The following is a 10,636-nucleotide window of genomic DNA, read 5'->3' as shown; positions in this document are numbered from 1 at the left end:
ACATTTAGCTGAATGCATTCATGTTTAGTTGTAAGAGAGTCTTCTTCCATGTCATCGGTTGGTTAATTGACCTTTGACCCAGGATATATTGGGATTATGTTGAAGTCAGTTCATAACACATATCCAATGAAAACGTTGTTGGCTTTAGGTGATGATGATTCTCTTGGTTCTTATATAAATTATATCATATTAATAATACCCTTGTGGCTGTTAATGTGTTATATCAGTAAACTTAAATTATTTGGTTTATTCATAACTATCTAAGAGAAGATCAGGGAATATCCTTATGGAATATGTATTAACTGTTAAACATTCGACTCTAACGTTGTGCTTGGGCGAAGGAAGCCTGTCTCTCCTGACCACCAGGGGGCGACTCCTCTGGTTGTATAGAAGTATATGCATCACATGTTAAAGCTGCATTCTCTCTCCTGACCACGAGGGGGCGACTCCTCTGGTTGTATAGAAGTCTATGCTTCATGTGTTAAAGCTGCATTCTCTCCCCTGACCACGAGGGGGCGACTCCTCTGGTTGTATAGAAGTATATGCTTAATGTGTTAAAGCTGCATTCTCTCTCCTGACCACCAGGGGGCGACTCCTCTGGTTTTATAGAAGTCTATGCTGACACTTGTTTTTAAGGGTAGAACATAATTAACATCACGCAGATCATTGACAAGGCTGTCGTCCAATCAAACACCAGATCCCGCCCACATGGGTGGAATTCAGCCGCGGGGCCTAATTGGACGGCTCTGATTGGCTGCATTGGAACTGATTGACTTCTAATAATTAAGAACAGGCCATGACCTAAATTAATTAAAGCATCAACGAATGTATAACGTTGAAGCAATATAGGGCAGTGTGTGGCGCCATCTTGTGGTCAGCCACCGCATGTGTGAAGGTCGATGAAACGGTGATGGATGTTTAAAGAACTATTCTGTGTGCAAGATGAATACAAATATCTCAAAATCAACTGGTCTCACTGCTTTGCATATTTATATATAAATACCTAAATTAAAATAATGAATACATTCGCATGACCTCCTCAAAAACCTGCAGAAAAGCTGGAGCGGTTTGAAGGAAAGTTGCTTTATTATATTACAATCCATTAGTTTATATATTCATTTAGGGCGAAAACACGACAGGATTCTATTTCGTGACTGCGCCTCAGTTTTGTTCAACATTTTATCACAAAGTGTGTTCACGAAATAACGACTGAGTGTGTTATGGTTTATTGTTCATACTCTGGATGTGTGATTATAGGCCCCTCCCTCTCACTTCCTCCTTGCCAATCTTCAAACTTCTTAACAGCCTCACAAGTTATTTGTATCTGATATTCCAGATTGACTTGATCTCATAATCTCTTTATTTTATACTTCCAGTGCTTATATTTTAAAATGAATCCATGCTTAATGTGTGTAGACGCTGCGTCACTGACGTCTCCACTGGCGGAATCCGGCCACTAGAGGTCACTCTTTGCCTTCAAAGCAGTCTGCAACTGACTTAGGAGCGTGTGCACAAGTGTGTGAGTGCGTGCGTGTGTGTGTGCGTGTGTGTTTGTGTGTGCGTGCTTGTGTGAATAATGACATTATATATATAGATATATACATTTGTATATATCTATATATACATTCATATATATAGGACAATATATATATTTTTTAGATTATATATTCAAACACACATTTATATCTACTGTATTATATAAATGTATATATAAGTGTATATACATAAATGTATTTATATATATACATATATATATAAACATATATATATACACATATATATATATACATATATATATATATGTGTGTATATACAGTATATGAATGTACGTAGTCATAACACAAATATATACAGTTATACAGTATTGTTATATATTTTTGTTATATATATATAATATATATATATATAGCATCAAAAATATATCTTCTCCTATATACTTGTTTTATTTATAAATACATATCAAGAATATATGAGGAGAACAGAGTGGAGGAGAATAGAATGACCTCATCAGTCCTGATTGGTTGAAGCTGATTTCTGGGTTGGGCAGGACAGGAAGTACGGCACCAGGAGCGCGCATGGCATTGATACGTGCCCCCGCTGGGTTTTTTGGGGATCCGGTCTATGTCAAGTTCGACTGCGGAACGCCGGAGATGACTTCCGCTTCACAATAAAACAAGAAGCGACATTTCCGGTTGGAGCAAAATATGCAGAATAGAAAAATCAGATGAAAAGAAGATCTGTCATTTAAAAAAAATATGTTTCTTACATTTAGTTCAATGTTTAGGTTACTTCTTTTAAATTACACCAATACTCTTCCGGTCTTAAAAAAAAATTGAAATCAAAGAAAAGTAAGAATTATTATGATTAATTATTATATTTGTTGACTTTTTATAAACATCGAGGCCTTAAACCAACATTACCTCTGTTTACGTCTAAAAGGTTTACAACATCCGGCTCCATTAAACAATCAATGCAGGAAATCAGAATCAATAAGGCTACTCAATAAATGATTACAAATACATCAGGGAAGGATATTAATGACTATTTGAATATGTATTACACAGGGACAAAACAATTATATTATTATTTAATATTATTATTTTAATTATATATATTTTCTACTATTCATTGAATGAAACACAAATTGTATTTTATTCTCTTTTTTGTATAGCATTATTCATGTAAACGCTGTTCTTCTTTTTAATTTAGTGGTTTTGAATCGAGTTTATTTTGAAAGTGCAGCGTGGAGAAATCAATAAGGCTACTCAATAAATTATTACAAATAAATCAGGGAAGGATATTAATGAATATTTGAATATAATAATGTGTTACACAGAAACAAAATAATAATATTTATTATTTAGTGTTATTATTTTAAATGTTTTGATTTTGTACAACTCATAGAACAATAATTCTTAAATAATTCACACAAACGTTCTACTATTTTTTATTCTTTTTACATTTTTGTGGTTTTGAATTTAGTTTATTTTGAAACGTCCCTTTCGATATTATTTTAAAAAATATTTTTTACAATTTATAAAACAAAATACAAAATGTACTTTATTCTTTTTGTTTGTATTACAGAATTCATGCATACATTCTTTTATTACATTTTTGGGGGTTTTAATCGAATTTATTTAGAAAGTGCAGGACGGAAGAATCAATAAGGCTACTCAATGAATTATTACAAATAAATCAGGGAAGGATATTACTTTTTAAATGTGTTACACAGAGACAAAGAAATATTATTATTTAATATTATTATTTAAAGATTTTAATTTTGTCCAACAATTTTTTTGTTTTACATAATTCATGCAATTTATTGTTATTTATTTTTTTAATTCATCTGGTTTTGACTTGAGTTTATTTTGAAAGTCCCCTCACTGGAAGTTATCCCTTTCGCTATTATTTAAAAAAAAAATATTTTGTACAATTCATGAAACAAAATACAAATTTAAATGTATTCCTTTTTTTGTATTACATATATTATGCATACCTGTTCTTTTTTTTAATTTTGTGTTTTTTTTTATCGAGTTTATTTTGAAAGTCCCTTCACCGGAAGTCATCCCTTTCGCTATTATGTAAAATAAATTATTGTGTACAATTCATAGAACAAAATACATATTTTAATGCATTCTTTTTTTGTATTACACATATCATGCAGACGTTGTTCATTTTTTTCATTGTGTTTTTTTTAATCGAGTTTATTTTGAAAGTCCGTTCACCGGAAGTCGTCCCTTTCGCTCGCCTCTGCCTTGACGCTGGCGGTGGTGGCAGCAAGGGGGGAAATCTGGGATATCTGGGAAAGGGGAGTCGGTGAAAACCGGGACTAAACCGGCCGAAATCCCCCCCTGACGAAGGGGCTTTGACGGTCACACCGCGGGGCTTCCTATCGGACACCGGGCGTCTCGAGGCTTTTCTCCCGGTCCGCACAGTGAGTAGCCCAATTCCCCTTCATCTCACCCCATCTCTATCCTCTGCTTTCTCTTTCACCTCGAATCATCTTTTTATTTATATATATAAATATATACATCAATATTTAAAATATGGCAGTTGTGGACCTTTTTTCATTGTGTGCGAATTCTTTTAACGGAGATCGTTTAATTAACATCCGATGGAAGGAGGGGGGAAAAAAGAGAGGAAAAAGCTAATTAATCCCGTTAGTGCATGTGTATGCAGAGAAAAGAGAGAGAGAGAGAGGGGTGGGGGGGGGGAGAGAGTGATAAAACGACCATCTATTCAGAAAATAGGGCGAATGCATTTCAGTGGATCACTGCATATGCACATATAGGCTTGCTTGTTATTCGTTGTGCATGTATCTGTGTGCATATGCATGCGTGTGTGTGTGTGTGTGTGTGTGTTCTCTGTTGTATTAAGCGCCGCAGGGCCCTGCAGAGCACTCGGCTCCGCGGCCGCTGGATGCGCAGGGCGGCTGACAGCCGGATGACAGCGCGTCTCCTTCCGCCGGATTATATTTGGCGTTTTTTTTAAAGGTTTTCTGCGGCTCGTGGGTCCAGGGCGTGCTCAGCCTGACACGAGCGAGGCGTGGCATATATATATATATATATATATATATATATATGTGTGTGTGTGTATTGTCTTCAGCCTGCTCAGGTTTCCCATTTTAAGAAGACATTTAAAATTCATCATCCTCAGACATGCAGGCCTGCCATCTGTCTGTCCTCCTGTCTCACCCTCTCCTACGGCCCGTGTGCTGTACACCCGTCTGTCAGTGGCCCTGCTAAAAAATAATAAAAAATCCAGAAATCTTGTGACGAGCCTCCCACGCTGAAGTGTTTATCGGATCCCTTTAGAGAATTTGTAATCGACGCGTCACGAGTGAGTTGAGGTCAACAGACTGTTGTGGTTGGTTTGGGGACATGTCATGTGATCTGCTCTGGGGGGCTTCTAGTTTGGTTCTTTGCATCGGTTTTGTCCCGAAACGCATGTTTACACATTTTAATATCCAAATATTCTTGTTTTCTTTCACGTTGTCATCCCTACAATGTGGGGTTATAGTCCCGCTATAGATTACATTCTATGTCATTTAGCTCTTTTATCCACTGCATGTTGCATTCACACCCCGTAGAGCAGCTACAGGGAACCACCCGGGGTGAAGGGTCTCGCTCGAGGACACACCGACTAGGGCGGGGATTGAACCGCCGACCCCCGGGTTGACCCACGGTCGCCCCGGGAGACTGTTGAAAAGACACAGGATCCTCATTTTGACATTTAATACTCGTTTACTTTCACAAATACACACGTTTATTTTAACTTTAAAGGAGAACACCACCCAGATGAAGAATTCAGATGTTACAATCGTCCACGGCCGAAGGAAAGGAAATCGATAGGCTGTTAGTGGACATGAGCTACTCTCTCTCTCTCTATCTCTAGCTCTCTCGCTCTCGCTCTCTATCTCTATCTCTCTCGCTCTCGCTCTCTATCTCTATCTCTCTCGCTCTCTATCTCTATCTCTCTCTCTCTCTCGCTCTATCTCTATCGCTCTCTCTCTCTCTATCTCTCTATCGCTCTCTCTCTATCTCTCGCTCTATCTCTCTATCGCTCTCTCTATCTCTATCTCTCTCTCGCTCTATCTCTCTCTCGCTCTCTCTCTCTCTAGCTCTCTCTCTCGCTCTCTCGCTCTCGCTCTATCTCGCTCTCTCGCTCTCTCTATCTCTCTCGCTCGCTCTATCTCTCTCTCGCTCTCTCTCTCACTCTATCTCTCTCGCTCTATCTCTCGCTCTCTCTCTCTCTAGCTCTCTCTCTCGCTCTCTCTATCTCTCTCGCTCTATCTCTATCTCGCTCTCTCTCTATCTCTCTCTATCTCTCTCGCTCTCTCTATCTCTATCGCTCTATCTCTCTCTCGCTCTCTCTCTCTATCTCTCTCGCTCTCTCTATCTCTATCTCTCTCTATCTCTATCTCTCTCTCTCTCTCTCTCTCTCTCTCTCTATCTCTCTCTCTCTCTCTCTCTCTCTCTCTCTCTCATAACCAGGAACCAGAGCGATGCGTCGCGAGTCGGAAATCGATAATCTTGAGTCGATATTCCCGGGTCTATACGCGGCGTCCCGGGGGGCGTCTGCTCGGGGGAACACGGGACGACGGCAGCAGCAAACATGGCGCCTGAACTTCGCCAGCAGCGTGGAGAATAAAGAAGAACACGTCATGGCGTTTCTTAAAACGCCATGACGTGTTCTTCTTTGACCTCTTCTTCACGGTCGATGAATACGGGAGACGTTCAGATCCTGTTTTCCTTTCTTTCTTTTATTTTCCCCTTAAATCCAAATGAGCTTCCGTCGTGTTAACCGGCTTGACGCCGTAGGACACGGGCGTCAAACTCATGTTCACCGTGAGCCACGTCAGCATCATGGCCGCCCTCTTAAAGGGCCGGTGTACCTGAACCACTCTATGAACTACTCCCAAACATCTTATTAAATAACTCCCTTTGAATCTGATTCTTGTTTATTTGAGTGTAGAAAATATTGTACATAATAAAATGTCTCTAATATTATAACATGAATCCATTTAATTTGAAACCTTCAAAATAAAAGCACAGGATATTTATTTTGAAATCTCTTTAAGAAAGGGTGATTGCGTGTCTTTCAAGCCGTCAGGGGCCACATAAAATGATGTGGTGGACCGAATCCGGCCCGCGGGCCTTGTGTTTGACACCTGTGCCATAGGATCACACACCTCGACGAATCATTATAATGTAACGCAGTCAGTCCTTCAAAACCCGAAGAGCCCGAGTTCTCAAACGTTAATCGTCCCAACAGAATAATCCATAATCGGATCAATGGAGCCGACCAACATGTTTCACCCAGCTAGACCTCCTGGAACCGGATCCGGTTCAGAGAACTTTGGGACCACGTCTCCAAACCGTCTTTTACAGCAGAGAAAATTGATTAGACGAGTTTTACATTTTGCCTTTTGAAATCAATCCTGACTAGGGATGGGTATCGTTCTTTTACCGGTGCTAAACCGGTACTTTTAAAACGATACTGGTGCCTGATCCAGTACTTTTTTTTAAAAGAAGCGCAAAACGACACTTGACAATGACGACATTAAAAACCTCTTCGGCCATCTTCCGTGTCAAAGCCGTTCTCATGGAGCCGGACAACACACGGGTATCAGACTGTCGCGCTCGTAGCTCGTAGCGTAACGTGGTTATAATGCTTAATTTATGATTTGGTGGCCTACTTTTATGAATGCAAGACTAGCGATCAACATTCCGGTACTACTCTGGCTTCAGGCATCGGTACCCGACCCTAGTTCTGACCCCTTGCACTGATAGTAATACAGATCATTTATGTCCTAATAAAACAACAAAAATATACATTTACATCCAATATCCTTTCAAGTCCCTCGTTTTTAAGCTAATTTTCTTCCCATCGTTGGCGGTGGTGGAGGTTGGGTGGAGGTTGGGCGTGGGTGGGGAGGAGGAGGTGCAGTGTGTAATCATTCGGACTGACGAGGGTGACGCCCCATGGCGCTGCAGCGGGGCGGGAGGCGGCGTCTCCCCGGGGTGTCGAGGGTTCACTGGAGGAGACGAGTGGCCGACTTCAACCCAGGCTGCGGGGTCCCGGTTCTACTGTCGCCCCCCCCCGTACCGCCTTCCCAAGGACCCGTCTGGGTAGTTCATTGAAAGACTCCTTCCACATTTCATGCATGTATTTCTTTGACGCCTCTCTGTAACGTCGTGGGCCAATCACACGATCGACGATAGACGACAAATGGGTCCATTTCTTCTCCATCTGGGTCCAAAAAGGATGGAATGCAGATGTGAAGCTTTAGGAACGCGCATCCTGTGATGTATGAGCGAGCGTGAACCACATCTGCGGGATGTGGCGTCGGACCGGAGCCAATAAACGTCAATCGAGCGGGGACTTTGGGAACGTGACGGACGAATGAAGGTTTTTGTTTTCTGAGCTTCTCGCCAATAAATCACAAAATAAACAACGACAAACACGGAGCGTCGCTTTGCGGGAATACTGATCTTTTTTGTCGTATTTCAAGCCTGAACATTTAAACCCCTCCGAGTATTATTGTGCTAGGAAATGATTCAGTGTGGCCGGACCGCTGACGGAGTTCTTGAAGCTCTCGTCCCGACCCCCTCTCTCCTCCGTCGTGGTCTCAGGCCGAGAGGACTCTGGACTTCATTTCGGCGCCTCTGGTTTTGCGTGTTCCGCATTTGACGGACTCCCTCGGGTCCGGACCTGGTCTCCACCTCGCAGGTCATGGCCCTGACTTGGGTCTCTGTGTTATCGGTGGTCCGGACTAAAAAGACTGGTCCCGGTGCACAGTGAGCCTAAAAATACCAGGATGTTGGGGTAAGCGTTGTGGAGACTGATATCGGATTCATGAGCAGGAGGGTCAAAGTTCATGAGAAGCGTGCAGAGCGCTGTCGTAAGAACTCAAAGTCATGAAGAGGACGCGGTCGGTCGGCGTCGACCAGGAAGATGAAAAACACTGAAGATCATCAGAAGGAAAAGTCTCAAGACACGACGCCGGGGATCAGTCACACATTTCTCACCCCGCGTGTGATGGCCTTGTGCGGTTCTTCCGGTTCCTTCCTCTGGTTCCTTCCTCCGGTTCCTTCCTCTGGTTCCTCCGGTTCCTTCCTCCGGTTCCTTCCTCCGGTTCCTTCCTCCGGTTCCTTCCTCTGGTTCCTCTGGTTCCTTCCTCTGGTTCCTCTGGTTCCTCCGCGGTCGTCTCGTCAACATCAGGCTGGAGCTTCTGGTCACATCTGTATCAGCTGCTCACTGGTGGACACGAGGGAACTGGGCCACCATCTGACGCTCATCTTCTTGTTCTTGTTCTTTTTCTTCTTCCTCTTCTTGTTCCTCTTCTTCCCTTTCTTGTTCTTCTTCGTCCTCTTTCTCTTCATTTTCTTCTTCTTGTTCTTCATCCTCTTCTTCATTTTCTTCTTCTTCCTCTTCTACTTCTTCTTCCTCTTGTTCTTCCTCTTCTAGTTCTTCTTCCTCTTCTACTTCTTTTTCATGTTCTTCATCCTCTTCTTCCTCTTCTATTTCTTCTTCATGTTCTTCTTCCTCTTCTTGTTCGTCTTCCTCTCCGTCTTTCTGCGATGTCTCCCAGTCCATGGAAAAGCCATCCGTCCTTCTCTCAGGAAATTCCTCCCGCTTCCCGGGGGGGAGACGGTCGGATGTGGAGTCCAGGCCTCGGCTTCTCTCTCTCTCTCTCTCTCTCTCTTTAGTCGGTGGCGAGCGCTACGTTCATCTTCAGCAACAACGGCAACCAAAGTAGAGCGGCAGATGTGCAGATTTCCAGATGTGCGCGTCTGATGCACACGAGACACCGTGGACTTTATTGAGTTTTTAAAAATGGCCGCAGCAAACAGTCCCCGTTAACCGGTGTTTTCCCCTCTCGGTTGACTCGCGTCGTGTTCCGAGCTAACGGAGATGTCTTTTAGTTTTTTGTTTTTATTTCCTGCTGTTACTTATGTCCAAGAAACTTGAAAGCTCAAGTGGAGTTCTTGAGTGACTCTCTTTATAGATGATTAAATCAACTTATCGACTCATCAACTCTAAGACAAGATGTCATGTGACCCCTGACGGCTTGAAAGACACATGATCACCTTTTCTTTAAATTTAAGAAAAATATCCTGCGCTTTTATTTTGAAGGTTTAGAATTAAATGGATTTACGCTATAATATTAGATAAATGTTCTTATGTGCAATATTTCTACACTCAAATAAACAAGAATCAAATGCAAAGATAGTTATTTAACAATCTGTTTGAGTAGTTTATACAGTTACAACCGGCCCTTTAAGAGGCGGCCATGATGCTGATGTGGCCCACGGTGAAAATGAGTTTGACCCCCCTGCTTTAAGACATTCACGTGAGCTACCGGGGCGCGTTGGCCCGGAGGTCGCCAGAGAACACGGTCGCCCGTTAAACTGAAACACCGGTCGCTCACCGGAACGCCTGACGGACGACTTCAGGTCCTTTTTTGACGACGTAGCCTCGGGTTCATCGTTTCAATTTCGGGACGACAAATGTGAAATTAATGATATTTCTCACGTCCGATGTCGGGATTCAAAACGAGTGCCGGCGCGTGACCTTGACACCACGACCCCGCAGCTGTGTGAGTAATGCGGCGACTCCCGTGCCGTGGTTTATAGTGCCGAGTCGGCACATTAAACGGCATCGAGGTGTGTGTGTGTGTGTGTGTGTGTGTGTGTGTGTGTGTGTGTGTGTGTGTGTGTGTGTGTGTGTGTGTGTGTGTGTGTGTGTGTGTGTGTGTGTGTGTGTGTGTGTGTGTGTGTACACAAGTTCAGAAGTAGGAAAATAATTCCAGAGACGAGCGCGAGGGCCAACCGAGGGACTCCTTCCTGAGGTTTTTGGCAGTGAATTTCTAAAATAAAAAGTGTGTGTGTGTGTGTTAATTGATTTGCATCTGCATCTGATTTCCCCTTAAATCGTGTGTGTGTGTGTGTGCATAACAATACATGTTTTTTCTGCTGTTTGTTGTTGAAACTGGCAGCTGAACGCAATGACTCAGCTGTGTGAGTGAGGGAGACACCCACACACACACACACACACTTGGTATTAATGGAGTGTCCAGATGAGGTAACCGTACTCCAGTTTCTCTGCTCTGTAACCAAACATGCAGTTTTTT

The 10,636-nt window shown here is 42.5% G+C and overlaps 1 protein-coding gene across 4 annotated transcripts in view; it reads left to right on the top strand.

Moving 5' to 3' along the window:
• Nucleotides 1-3,771: 3,771 nt before the first annotated feature.
• Nucleotides 3,772-10,636, top strand: part of LOC130200581 (ras-associated and pleckstrin homology domains-containing protein 1-like) — a 59,643-nt gene continuing 52,778 nt past the window's right edge. For all 4 annotated transcript variants that reach the window (XM_056424997.1, XM_056425006.1, XM_056425015.1 and 1 more), the window contains exon 1: nucleotides 3,772-3,934. The gene's annotated coding sequence lies outside the window, so the exon portion shown is untranslated. The remainder of the gene's footprint in view (nucleotides 3,935-10,636) is intronic.

The sequence above is a fragment of the Pseudoliparis swirei genome, chromosome 2, assembly GCF_029220125.1.
Source record: "Pseudoliparis swirei isolate HS2019 ecotype Mariana Trench chromosome 2, NWPU_hadal_v1, whole genome shotgun sequence".
Classification (NCBI taxonomy): Eukaryota; Metazoa; Chordata; class Actinopteri; order Perciformes; family Liparidae; genus Pseudoliparis; species Pseudoliparis swirei.
This window is presented reverse-complemented; position numbering and strand designations above follow the sequence as displayed.